Below are 13,423 nucleotides of genomic sequence, written 5' to 3'. Positions count from 1 at the left end.
AGAATCCCAGGGATGGGGGAGCCTGGTAGGCTGCCATCTGTGGGGTCGCACAGAGTCAAACACGACTGAAGCGACTTAGCAGCAGCAAATGCTTAATAAATGCCTTGTGAATAAATGGAAATTATTTCCAAGCTTCTTTTATTCAGAAAATCTTTGCACTAAACTTTTGTATTTCTTTTCCTCCAAATCAAATCTCATATTTCACACTTATTAATACATTAATTTTTTTTCTTGCCCTGATGCTTGACGCTCTTGCATGTTTACAGTCTTCTGCATTTTTCATTTCCTTCCTTGATTTAATCTTATAGGTCTCTTGTTCTAAAGAAAAAAATTAAACTATACACTTGACTTTATGGCATGTCTTATGTATAGCTCTGCTTCTGGATATGATGCCATGTATGTATATGCCTTTAATTATTTCTCAGCTTTATTATTGAACAAGCCCATTGTCTTAATTATGGTTATAAAATTTGGTAATATACTTGTGGTCTAAAGTTCAGATAGGTAGCATTAACATTATTCATTGGTCCTTAAAGGTCTACATTTTACTCTATTAATGTATCTTATGTATTTTGTTTGGCTACTTTATGTGGCACAATTTCATTATTCACTAATAAATTTATTAAGTTATCACGGTTTCTGAAACACAAAATTGAGATTAAAAAAGAACCTTTTATGTTCTTTTTATCCAGGTTACTACAAAGAACTTCAGGGTTCTGTAGATTTATGTCCATCCTTCCTTTTTCACTCCTTCCGATCTTCCTTCCTTCTTGCCATCCTTCCATCTTTCTGTCCTTCTAGCCTTTTTTTCCCTTTCTTGTTCCTGCTGAGATTTGAGGTATTTCCTTCCCTATATGTTGAGAAATCTGAAATTATGGCAAGGACTCAAGTACTGTCTATCCCACCTCCTTTGCCTTTAATATGGCCATGGTGTAAGACAGAGGGGCTTTGATGTTAAAGAAAATTATGCTCAGTCAGTTTTTCCTCTTTCTAAGTATGTAATATGAGCAAGTTTTTTTTTTTTTTTTAAACTTAGCTTCAGTCTACTCATCTGTGAAATAGAGATAACACTGTGTTCAGTGCTGGCATAAAAATACATTAGAAAATGCATTTAAGTGTTCAACATAATACCTAGCATATGAATACTTTTGAAGTGATAATACTAATCTTCCCTTTGCAAGTCCAGTTCACGAAGGATCAGTCAACACAGCAGCATGCCTCTGCTTCTCCCTCCCAGGTATTCACACATACCTCTCCCCTGTGTCTAAGGAATACAGGCCCACGATAAGAGTACTCAAAGAAGTATTCCTAGTTCTCTTTCTTGCTGTCTCATTATCTGCTGATGATGGTAGCATAATCCCTGCAGAGGATGGTCTTTTGCTTGATGAATGACCATCTTGACTTTGCCAGTGGAGTCCTAGAGAGGATGTTCTTACTCTGAAAGTGAAAGTCACTTCAGTCATGTTCGATTCTGTGGTCCTATGGAATGTAGCTCTCCAGGCTCCTCTGTCCTTGTAATTCTCCAGGCAAGAATACTGGAGTGGATTGCCATTCCCTTCTCCAGGAGATCTTCCCAACCCAGGGATCAAACCCAGGTCTTCTGCATTGCAGGCAGATTCTTTACCAACTGAGCCACCAGGGAAGCCCACTTACTCTCAGCTCACTAGCACATTTTGGGTAAATGCTACTCCTTCATATGTGTGGCTCTTAAAATATACTTCTGGGTATTCTAAAGGCTTAGGGTAAGATCATGGGAGAAAGTGGCTGAGACGGATTAGAGAACAAGATCAGTATATTTAACATTGTAGAGAAAAGGTCAAGAACCAAAGAGGCCAGGATATCAGATGGATTATCTATTTGACTGTCAAAATCAATAAGAAATAAACTAGAAATACTGTTGGAATGACAGTGAGCTAAAAGCTAAAATCAAGGAATGAAAGGGAGTGACTTTGGGGAGCCTTAAATCCTGCAATAAGGAAGGCAGGTGGGTGATAGAATTGAATGGTATGTGACTCAGAGCAGGGGATTTAGGGGGAGGGCAGGCAGAGAAGCAATGCAGAACAAGAAGGGCTTCTACCAGGCCTCATGTTTGAAGGGCGTGGAAAAGAGTCATCATCTAAGAGGGCTACAAGGAAAGCAGCATCCTCAGGGGAAAGTACAGATTCAATTTAAATAAGAAAGTAGAGGGAGTTGAAGAAAGTGTCAGAGAAGAGATCCAAGATCTGGGGAATTTGCTGATGTCTATACATGTGTTCGGAGAAGGCAGTGGCATCCCACTCCAGTACTCTTGCCTGGAAAATCCTATGGATGGAGGAGCCTGGTAGGCTGCAGTCCGTGGGGTTGCTGAGAGTCAGACACGACTGAGTGACTTCACTTTCACTTTTCACTTTCACGCATTGGAGAAGGAAATGGCAACCCACTCCAGTGTTCTTGCCTGGAGAATCCCAGGGACGGGGAGCCTGGTGGGCTTCCGTCCGTGGGGTCGCATAGAGTTGGACATGACTGAAGCCACTTAGCAGCAGCAGCAGCAGCAGCATACATGTGTTCTGTAGGGCCCAGTGATGGGTTACAATTTCTGGAGGTAGGATAGAAGCTTGGAGTCCATCGTCATCAGCATCTCTCCCTTGCATACATTGAAAAGCTTTCACCGCCATACCTACCCACTCTTTGCCATAGTATCCATATACTCTGCTTTCTTTCCTATTAACCTAAGTGCTTTGTAATTCTTTCTCTTACATCAGTTTTACCCTCTCTGAGTCATTGTTTTATACATGAAAATATGCTTGTATTGCATATTTAAAATATGCAATTTAAAAAATAATTCTCCTTGACTCCACCTTCCTCTCTATTACCTTATTTCAGTTAAACTTCACAGCAAAACTTCTTGTAAAAGTTGTCTATATTCTATCAATAATTTCTGTCTTCGCATTCTTTTTTTTGTTTTTTTAACTCAGATCAGATCAGATCAGTCGCTCAGTCGTGTCCGACTCTTTGCAACCCCATGAATCGCAGCACGCCAGGCCTCCCTGTCCATCACCAACTCCCGGAGTTCACTCAGACTCATGTCCATCAAGTCAGTGATGCCATCCAGCCATCTCATCCTCTGTCATCCCCTACTCCTCCTGCCGCCAATCCCTCCCAGCATCAGAGTCTTTTCCAATGAGTCAACTCTTCACATGAGGTGGCCAAAGTACTGGAGTTTCAGCTTTAGCATCATTCCTTCCAAAGAAATCCCAGAGCTGATCTCCTTCAGAATGGACTGGTTGCCAGTCATATTTCTGCTTCCCAAATTTCATCAACACATTTTTCTATACTTACCTGGTTTAACGTTCAGGAACAGAGTTAACCACTCTCTCCTCCTTGAAATACCTTATTCACTTTAAAATATTTGTCAAGAACTGTGCAATATCTTAGATTTTACCCTGTTTGTAAGCCAGCAGTTTAGCTTGCCAGTTTCATGAATGGTGTGAGGTGAATGTGATAACCACTACACTACAGAAACTCCATTAGTTTCATGAATGGTGGTAGAAGGCACAAGACTTATGGATCAGAGACAGGTAAATTGTCTGTAATAACACAGCAATAGCAGTAGCCACAGTAGGAGTCTTTTTGTACTGGTTCCCTTAGCCCAGTCACTCTGAGGCAGTGTGAAAGGGGCCAAACTACAGCTACTGGCATGGTAGGTTGTGTTATTAGAAAGGCAGCCTGATCTTAGAGAATGCAAATCTTTTATGATGGGCAATTAGCATGCCTTCTCTTTGCTCCAGAGGGAGGCAGTATCAAGTGTTCCAAGGTCGTTTGCTATACAGACAGTCTTGAAAAAGATCATGTGGAACTGTCATATTATATAAAATATCTTATCACTAATTATCAAGACAGGCAGTGCCTTGCTTGCAATGTGTATAGAATCATGAGAGACCCATGGAGAACTGTCTCACAATTCCTCCCTTCCTGACCACTTCTTTTCTGTCTTCTCTGCTGATTCCACTTCATTCCCTCAGACTCTAAGTACTGTAGGTACTACTCTACTGTAGCCATTAGCTCATGTAGCTACTTAATTTAAATTTTCAACTATTCAGTTGCATTAGCCATATTTCAGGTATTTGAGAGCCACATGAATGGCACAGATATATAAAATATTTCATCATCTCAGACAGTTCTATTGAACAGCACCTAGTCTTAGCCTTGGTTGCTTCTTTCTTATTCTGTTCCTATATAGAAACATAGATTTCTGTAGAATCTTAAAGAATAAGATTTATTATAGGATATATATGTATGTATTTTCTTTCTATATTCCCTCCCTTGGTGATCTCATCTAGTCTCAAGGCTTTAACTATGAGTCTCGGATTTATACCAGCCTAAATCTCTCCCCAGAAGTCTAGGTTTAATTCTCTAACAGCATTCTGCACATCTTTATCTGAATGTCTAGTAGGCATCTCAAAAGTAACAGCCAAAATTGAGTTACTGACCACCTTGCCACCACTGATTCATCTCCCACCAATGAATTGGTTCTTCCTGCAGTCTTCCCAGTCTGAATTATCTCAGTTTTCTTCTTCCAATTGTTCAGGAAAAGAAACAACTGTTTTAAAAAAAAAAAAGCAACCCTTAGATTCACCCTTGACCTCTCTCTTTTCCACAAAGCTCTCCCATGTGTCTCATTGGCTCTTGTTTCAAAATATATCCAGAATCTGACTTTTCAACTTTCCTCTACTGTCACTTGGTTCAAGCCAACATCATCTTTTGCCTGGAATATTCTAAGCAAATTTGGCCCCCTTTTTTGGGCTCCCTACTTCTACTCTCGTCCCTGTAGTCTGTTCCCATAAGAGCAACTAAAATGATCTTGTTTTAAAAGTAAGTCAGATCATGTAATTTCTCTGCTTAAAATTCCTTAGTAGCTTCCTATCTCATTCAGTAAAAGTCAAAGTCTAGTCACACTGGCATTCTCACCTTGCTAAAATATGAAGATGTGTTCCCACCTCAGAGCCTTTATAGTTGATATTTTTTCTGTCATGCCCCTTCCCTCCAACCAAGCTCCACACATGTGCTTTTTCCCTCATGATACTGACTTATTGAAGAGACCTGGCCAGTTGTCTTAGAGAATGAGCCATATCATGAACTTCTCTGTTTACCTATGGTGGTTTAAAACTTATTTCTCTATTGCCTATATTTCCTATAAATGAATGTTAAATCTGAAAATTTGATTAAAGCTAAATATTCTTGGCAAGAAAAGTCCATGCGTGATATTCAGGTTTCATAATGCATCCAGTTGGGAGCTACGTATTATCTGATATCCCACCGTTAGTGATTCTAAGTTTAACTAAGGTGTTACGGTGGTGACTTTCAGATCCCTTCATTATAAATTTATATTTGTACCTTTGTGATTAACAATCTGAATGGTGAATGTTATTTTTTTAATGACATGATTTTTAAGAATAATTTTGAGCTATTTGTATTTTTTCAAATAAAATATTTTTTAGAGATCCATCCAATATATATTGGGTTGGCCAAAGAGTTCATTCAGTTTTTTTCTGTAAGATGGCTTTAGTAGGGCTCAGTGTATTTAACTTCATTCAACGCAATTTTGTTAGGTTGTATTGTTACAGCTGTCGTATCAGCGCTCATTTTTCAGAAAACTCACCAAAATAGGTGAATTTTTGTGTAGCCATTTTAATATTGAAAATGGAAGAAAAGAAGCAGTTATTTTCAGCATATTATGCTTTATTATTTCAAGAAAAGTAAAAACACAACTGAAATGTAAGGAAAGATTTTTGCAGTGTATAGAGAAGGTGCTGTGACTGATTGAACATGTCAAGTGAAAAGTGAAAGTGAAAGTCACTCAGTTGTTCATGTCTGACTCTTTGCGACCCCATGGACTATGTAGTCCATGGAATTCTCCAGGCCAGAATACTGGAGTGGGTAGCCTTTCCCTTCTCCAGGGGATCTTCCCAACCCAGGGATTGAACCCAGGTCTCCTGCATTGCAGGTGGATTCTTTACTAGCTGAGCCACAAGGAAAGCCAAAGAATACTGGAGTTGGTAGCCTATCCCTTCTCCAGCAGGTCTTCCCAACCCAGGAATTGAAGTGGGGTCTCCTCATTGCAGGTGGATTCTTTACCAACTGAGCTATGAGGGAAGCCTGAACATGTCAAAAGTGGTTTGCAAAGTTGTATGCTAGAGATTCTTTGCTGGACGATGCTTTATAGTAGAACAGTTGAAGTTGATAGTGATCAAACTGAGACATTAATTAAGAACAATCAACACTACACTAAGGGACCCAACTTAGTCATTTACACCAGCTTGATTATGTTAAATTGCTCTGATGTTTGGATTCCGCGTAAGTTAAGCAAAAAAGAACTTCTTAACCATATTTACACATGTGATTCTCTACTGAAACATAACCAAAACATTCAGTTTTTTAAGACAAATTGTGATAGGTGATGAAAAGTAAATACCGTACAATAATGTGGAACAGAAGAGATCATGGGGCAAGTGAAATGAACCACCACCAACCACACCAAAGGCCAGTCTTTATCCAACGAAGGTGATGTCGTGTATATGATGGGATTGGAAGGGAGTTCTCTATTATGAGCTCCTTCCAGAAAACCAAACGATTGATTTCAGCAGGTACTGCTCCCAGTTAGACCAACTGAAAGCAGCAGTTGATGCTAAGTGTCCAAAATTTGTGAATAGAAGCTCATAATCTTTCATCGGGATAAGCAAGACTGCATGTTTCTTTGATAACCAGGCAAAAACTGTTACAGCTTGACTGGGAAATTCTGATTCACCCACCATATTCATCAGATATTCCAACTTCAGATTTCCATTTATTTCAGTCTTTAAAAAGTTCTCTTAATGGAAAAATTTCAATTCCCTAAAAGACTGTAAAAAGCACCTGGAACAGTTCTTTGCTCAAAAAGAGAAAAAGTTTTGTGAAGATAGAATTATGAAGTTGCCTGAAAAATGGCAGAAGATACTGGAACAAAACATTGAATACATTGTTCAGTGAAGTGCTTGGTGAAAATGAAAAATATGTCTTTTATTTTTATTTTAAAATGGAAGGAACTTTTTGGCCAACCCAGTAAAGCAGATAACAGCAGAGCTATTCTAATTGCAGTGGGAAATGGCTAGTATTGGCAGCTTCCAAGGGAACTCTGACGAGCTGTTTGTAATTCACAGAGCCCAGCCAAGCGCTGGAGGAATCGAGGCCTGAAGAAGGTCCATGAAGTCTGAAGGTGGCCTCTCGCCTTATGAGAGAGGTTCGGCGTGCTTTGTGCTAGAGCAGTGTGTCACTTCCTGGGAAAGCCGTGGTTATGGATGGTCACCAGAATGGCACTTGGTTTTTCCCTGGCAGTCCACCCACTGCTTTTAGTTGTCTGGGTGCTGTCTTTGACATTCTATCTGTTCTGCAGATGTGAAGATTTGAAATTACTTCATTTTTAGTGTGTGTTGGGCTGCAGTCTTTTCCTTTTTTTCCGGCTTCAGTTGGAAACTCTTCATCCACAAAGAATTCCAGAATCAGACATTATTCATCTTGTGTCTGGAACACTAAAATCTCATGAGCTTCCATGTCTTACCTCTTTCCACCTTTAAAATATTGAAAATACTGTCACAGCTGAAGTCAGTTTTATTATTTGCTTGCTGCTTGCTTCCTTTATGCACTTTTATCATAGAGCTTTAATGTGCCTTAGTAAAGAGCTGAACAAGTAAATTTGGTATGTCCACAGATTGTATCTAGGATGTATGCCATGATTTTAATTTTCATGAAAAGGTGTTTTCCTGTCTTAAGTGGAAACGGCAGATGATAAACTATAATTCTCTCACTTTTGTTTTAAAAATTGATAAATATTTGTAAAATTCCACATGTCTATTTATGTGTATGTTTATGTGTGTGTTGAAAGTCAAAAAGGGGAAAAATCTTCATATTGATACTGTCTCTGGGTGTGATCTTTATTTTCCTCTTTGTATTTTCTCTTTCTCTTTTTTTTCCCAGCAGTCATGTCTTATATCTCAGTCATTACTTTTACAAAGATTAAAACTGTTGTTTAAGAAATAAGCAGTTATAACTTCAATCTGTCAAATCCAAGCTACGTTCAAAGCAGTTTCAGACTCCTCCTCAGCTACTGCCATCCATGCCATCTTTGGGGATTTTTCCCTGGTCTGTTATCGTCCCATTCAAGCAAGTTTCCCCCTGACTCAGGCTTCTATTTATTTTACTCAGGTTCCTGGTCATCACCTAGAATTGTCCACTTGCCTCTGGAGAGCTTCTCTGATCACTTGTACTGCAATAAACTTGTCAGAAAAAGAAAGATGGATGTAAAAATTATATTCTAAAAGGAACTGTTACGAGAATGTGATTTCCATCAAGGCCCAGAAGTGCCCCCCAGTATACCCCTGTATACCCCAGTTGAATGGATTGATTTATTCTTCTTTGCCTCATTTATTTTGTAAGTTCCTACAGTCAGGAGCTTTGCTTGTTTTCTGTGATACCCTAAACATTTAAGGTACTTAGTATACATTAACAAATAGTCCTTTTTTCTTTTTAAAGATCCATAATTACCTAAGAAAACTGAATGTAGGATCTGTTGTCAGCTTTGGCCAGAATTTGTACTTGCACAGGGATACGGAAAAGAACAGGATTTAAAGATAACTTATGGACTTCCCTGTGACTCAGTGGTAAAGAATCTGCCTGCAAGTGCAGGAGGCCAGGTTCAATCCCTAATCGGGAAAGATCCCACATGCTGTGGAGCAACTAAGCCTGTGCACCACAGCTTTTGAGCCTGTGCTTTAGAGCCCGGGAGCCACAACTGCTGAGCCCATGGGAGGCTCCACAGCAAGAGAAGCCACAACAGTGAGTAGCCCCTGCTCCCCACACCTAGAAAAAGTCCATGCAGCAACAGAGACCCAGCACCAAAAAGAAAGAAAGAAATTTTTAAAAAGAAATAAAGATAACTTACATTCAGATTGTGCTCATAGATTTGTGATCACAGGTAGTCACATAAGCCTTTGAGCTGCCTTCATTTACAGCCTCACTGATTCTCTTCTGAAATCTCTGTGCAGAGCCCTTCTACCTGCTCTGCCTGGCGTTGGTCTTGCTTCCCCAGCTCTGTCCTCCGCAGTGCTACACCGTGATACGCCCACAGTGTAAACCTGACTGAGTCCCCCCACCCCCACTGAAGCCGCTCGGGAGTCTCTGATGCTGTTGCCTCTTCCCCACCCCTTTAGTGGTAGCACCTAGAAGTCTCTCTTCACACTTGACATTGAAATAACACCAAACTCCCAGGAGCTCCTCATATCTCCCAGGCCACCTCCTGCCTGGCCCTCTTTATCCACAAGGCATCTTCCATTTCTTTCAGCAGCCACTGCTTCTGCTCCATTCCAAACTGGGCTTGGCAGTCCTGCTCTCTGGGGTGCCTTCCTTGATATAAAAAATATTCTTTTCTCTGCCTACTTACACTGTAAGCTCGCTTGAGGCAAAATTATAGGATTTGTAGTTTACTTGTCTTGAAGAGTACCTGGCTTGTAGTAGCATCAAATGTTTATTAAACTGGGTTGTATATATGTTCTTCTAAATCATCCAAATGATTTTCATCTACAGAATGTGATTTTATCTTTATATGATCTGCTCCAAAATAAGAAAAGCCTTAGAAAAGGGAAATATATGAATCAGAGTAACTTAAAGTACTAGCAGCAATGGAGATAGCTATTGTTGATGTTTTGGAATGTATTATAGAGAATTTTTTAATTATACAATGGTCAAAGTTTAACCACCAGACTTCCCAGGTAGCTCAAAGGTAAAGAGTCCACCTGCCAATGCAAGAGATGCAGGAAACTCCAGTTGGATCCCTGGGTCAGGAAGATTCCCTGGAGAAGGAAATGGCAACCCACTCCAGTATTCTTGTCTGGCAAATCACGTGAGCAGAGGAGCCTGGTAGGTTACAGTCCATGGGATTGCAAAGAGTCAGACAGGACTGAGTGAGTGAGCGTGCTCACATGCACAAAGTTTAACTTCATGATTTGCCACTTAGAGCCAATACTCAGAAATCGGTAGTTTTGCAAATGACATGCATTAAAAATTAATAGCCAGTTCAGGGACTTCCCTGGTGGTCCAGTGGCTGAGACTCCGTACTCCTAATGCAGGGGGCCCAGGTTTGATCCCTGGTCAGGGAACTAGGTCCCACATGCTACAACTAAGAGTTCACATGCCACAACTAAACCTCTTGTGTGCCTCAGCTAAACACCGGCACAGCCTAATAAATAAATATTTTTAAAAAATTAATACCCAGTTCATTGTGCTTCCCCTATCAAAAAAATACAGAATAGTTTTTAGGTAAAATATTGCTTTTTTGTAATTCAAGGCAAGAAAGAATGTTTTGCTTTTCTTGTGTTCCCTAGACCCCAGAACCACCACTTGTCCTGTTTTTCCAGAAGAGAAGGCGAATCCCAGTGAGAGCATTGACTTGACCATCTTACTGAGCTTGTCAGTGCAGAAGTAGAAGCTGGACGAGGAACTCCTGCCTGCCCACCTGGTGCTTTTTCCCTCAGCCACATTTCCTCCTCCTCCACTGGAGTAAAGAAAAAAGTAAGTCTTTAAGCACTTCCTAGATCCTGTATGCTCAAATTAGGCCTGCTGCTGAGATGCTCTTAAAAGTAAAGACATCAGCGTTAAACCTAGAACATTGTTCTTTCATGTTCATATATATAATTTCTTTGAGCATCAGAAAAATATTGCCTTCTATGAGATTTCTTATTTTCTCAACAATTTTTGAAGTGAACACAACAGATAAAATATTCCAGGTCTCCTTTTTTTAGCCTACAAGTAGCTCTGTAGTATATGTTTTTGTATCCCTCTAAATTGTTCTCTTGGGATCAGTTTCCATACTGAGTCATCCACTACAGAGTGCCGGTGTTTTCCAGGCAGACTATCTTATTATTTCTAAATGACTCATTCCTTCTGAATCATCACACCTTATGTACTGTGTTTTAAAAAAAAAAAAAGTTTTAAGCACTTTTCTACAATTTTTCCTTATCTAGTCTCCAGAATGTCCTATTTAAATAACACGGATATTCAAACAGTCGTCCCTTGCGTCTATGATTTATGCAGATCATTTTCTTCTTGAACCCTTTCATCAGCTGAGATAAGTGGTGGAAGTTCTTTACCTCATACTCTCTGCTCCAGGTGTTTCCTGAAATAGAACACACAAATAGCAACATAAAAAATTGTGTAACATCATTCTCTATTTTCCATCATTATATGTATGCTGTTTAAGGTTTTATTAACTCCTCAAATTTCTACATGAAATTAGGGAGAAACATGTACAAAACAAAAGTATAGTTTTAATGTTTATTGGTACACAAACTCTTCGGAATTGAGAATGTTGGAAGAATGTAGCACTTTGCTCCCTTGACTTCCATGTCACATTTGGCTGGTTCTCTTCCTGCCTTTTGAAAATACAGTCTCTGTCTCCTTCCTTGCATCCTTCTCTTCACCCTATACATATCAGCCTTCCTCAGAGTTTTGTCTTTGTCTTATTTCTCATTCTGTGCAGATCAGTCTTGTCCACTCTTGTGACTTTAAAACCTTTATCTGACACTTACTCCCAAGTTTTTATTTTCAACTCCTGTCTCTTTACTGCCATGTATATTCATCTGAATGGGAAGTATCTCTTCGGGATGCCCTATGAAAACAGCCCATGCCTGAAGCTGAATTTCAGTTTTCTCACCCCCCTTCCATCACATTAGCTAAATAAAGGGTAAAAATTATGTGACCATCTCAACAGGTTCAGAATAGATATTTAACAGAACTAAACCACCTCATGAGATTTTTTAAAAATCTCAACAAACTAGAAATAGAACTTTCTCAATCTGATAAAGGATATCTACTAAAAAATCTGCAGCGCTCATCATGGTGAAAGACTGAGTACTTTTCCCTAAGATCAGATACAAGGCAAGGATTTCTGAACTCATATTTCTAGTCAGTATTGTTCTGAAGATTCTAACCAGTGCAATGGTCAGTAAGGCAGTAAGTATTGGAAAGGGAAAAAGTAAAACTCTCTAGTATCAGACAATATGGTAGTCTATATGAAAAATCCCAAGGAATTTACCCTCCCCCAAATTCTTTAATAAATGAATTTAGCCCAGTGGCAAGTGATAAGATCAATATACATAAATCAACTGTATTTTTCTATACCAACAACAAACACGGTGGAAAATGAAATTAGTATAACTACCATTTGTATTAGCATCATAAAACATGAAATATTTGGAAGTAAATTTAATGAAAGGCCTATAGACATTGCTTAGAGAAATGAAAGAGCATGTAAATACATGGAGAGATACATTTATGTTCATGGATTATAATGATTGGAGACTTGATATTGTTAAGGTCTCCATTGTCACCAATGATTTAGATTAAATGAAATTCCAGTCAATACCCCTGCATATTTCTTTGTGAAAATAGGCACAGTGACTCCAGTATCACTATGGAAGTGCAGAGGACCTAGAATAGCCGAAACAATTCTGAAAAAGAAGAAATGGTGCATTTACATTATTATCTTAAAGCTTACTATAAAGCTACAATAATTAAAACAGAATGGTATTGGTATATACAAAGACAAAAGAATAGAGAATCCAGAAATAAGTCTATATGTATGGTGATTTGCTTTTCAACAGAGGCTCCAACACAGTTCAGTAGGGACAGGATAGTCTTTTGAACAAGTGATGCAGGATAATGTTGAAATTCAGCCTCATTCCATACATGAAAATTATTTCAAAATAGATCAGAGACACTTGAAACCCCTAAAAACCTTAAGGCATCTATGACCTTAAGATAGACAGAAATCTTAAGACAGGATACAAATTTATTAACTACACAAGATACTTTGATTAATTGGATTAATAAAATTATTAGAATTAAAATTGGAATTAAAATCTCCTATTCTTCAAAAGCTACTGCTCAGAAACTGGATAGGAAAGCCACAGACCAAGAGACAATATCTACATCTAAAATATGTAAATGAGCTTTTAGAACTCAGTAGTCAAAAGCAACCCAAAAGATTTGAATAGAAACTTAACCAAAAAAAGAATTGTATATGAATTGCTAATAATAAGCATTTGACACTTTGTTGTAGAGCAGAAACTAGCACATTATAAAGCAACTATACCCCAATTTTTAGAAAAGCATATAAAAATTGCTCAACATCATTAGTCATCAGGGAAATGCAAATTAAAACCACAGTGGGATACCACTTCACACCTGCTAAAATGGCTAAAATTAAGGAAACTGATAAGTATCCAAAAGGTTGTAGGGCAACTAGAGCTCTAGAGTGTTGCTGATGGGACCATAAAATGGCAGAACCACTTTGAAAAACTATTTTACAGGTTTTTATATAATGTACACTTCTTATGACTCATTAATTCCATTGTTA

General features: G+C 38.8%; 1 protein-coding gene across 3 annotated transcripts in view; it reads left to right on the top strand.

Moving 5' to 3' along the window:
• PPP2R3A (protein phosphatase 2 regulatory subunit B''alpha) overlaps positions 1-13,423 on the top strand; it is a 233,025-nt gene that overhangs the window by 37,616 nt on the left and 181,986 nt on the right. The window contains exon 2 of one of the 3 annotated variants that reach the window (XM_061420903.1): positions 10,392-10,578. The gene's annotated coding sequence lies outside the window, so the exon portion shown is untranslated. Of the gene's footprint in view, positions 1-10,391; positions 10,579-13,423 lie in introns of those variants that run through there. The other 2 variants (XM_061420895.1, XM_061420921.1) reach the window with 2 other exon arrangements.

This window comes from Bos javanicus, chromosome 1, assembly GCF_032452875.1.
Source record: "Bos javanicus breed banteng chromosome 1, ARS-OSU_banteng_1.0, whole genome shotgun sequence".
NCBI classification, from domain to species: domain Eukaryota; kingdom Metazoa; phylum Chordata; class Mammalia; order Artiodactyla; family Bovidae; genus Bos; species Bos javanicus.
This window is presented reverse-complemented; position numbering and strand designations above follow the sequence as displayed.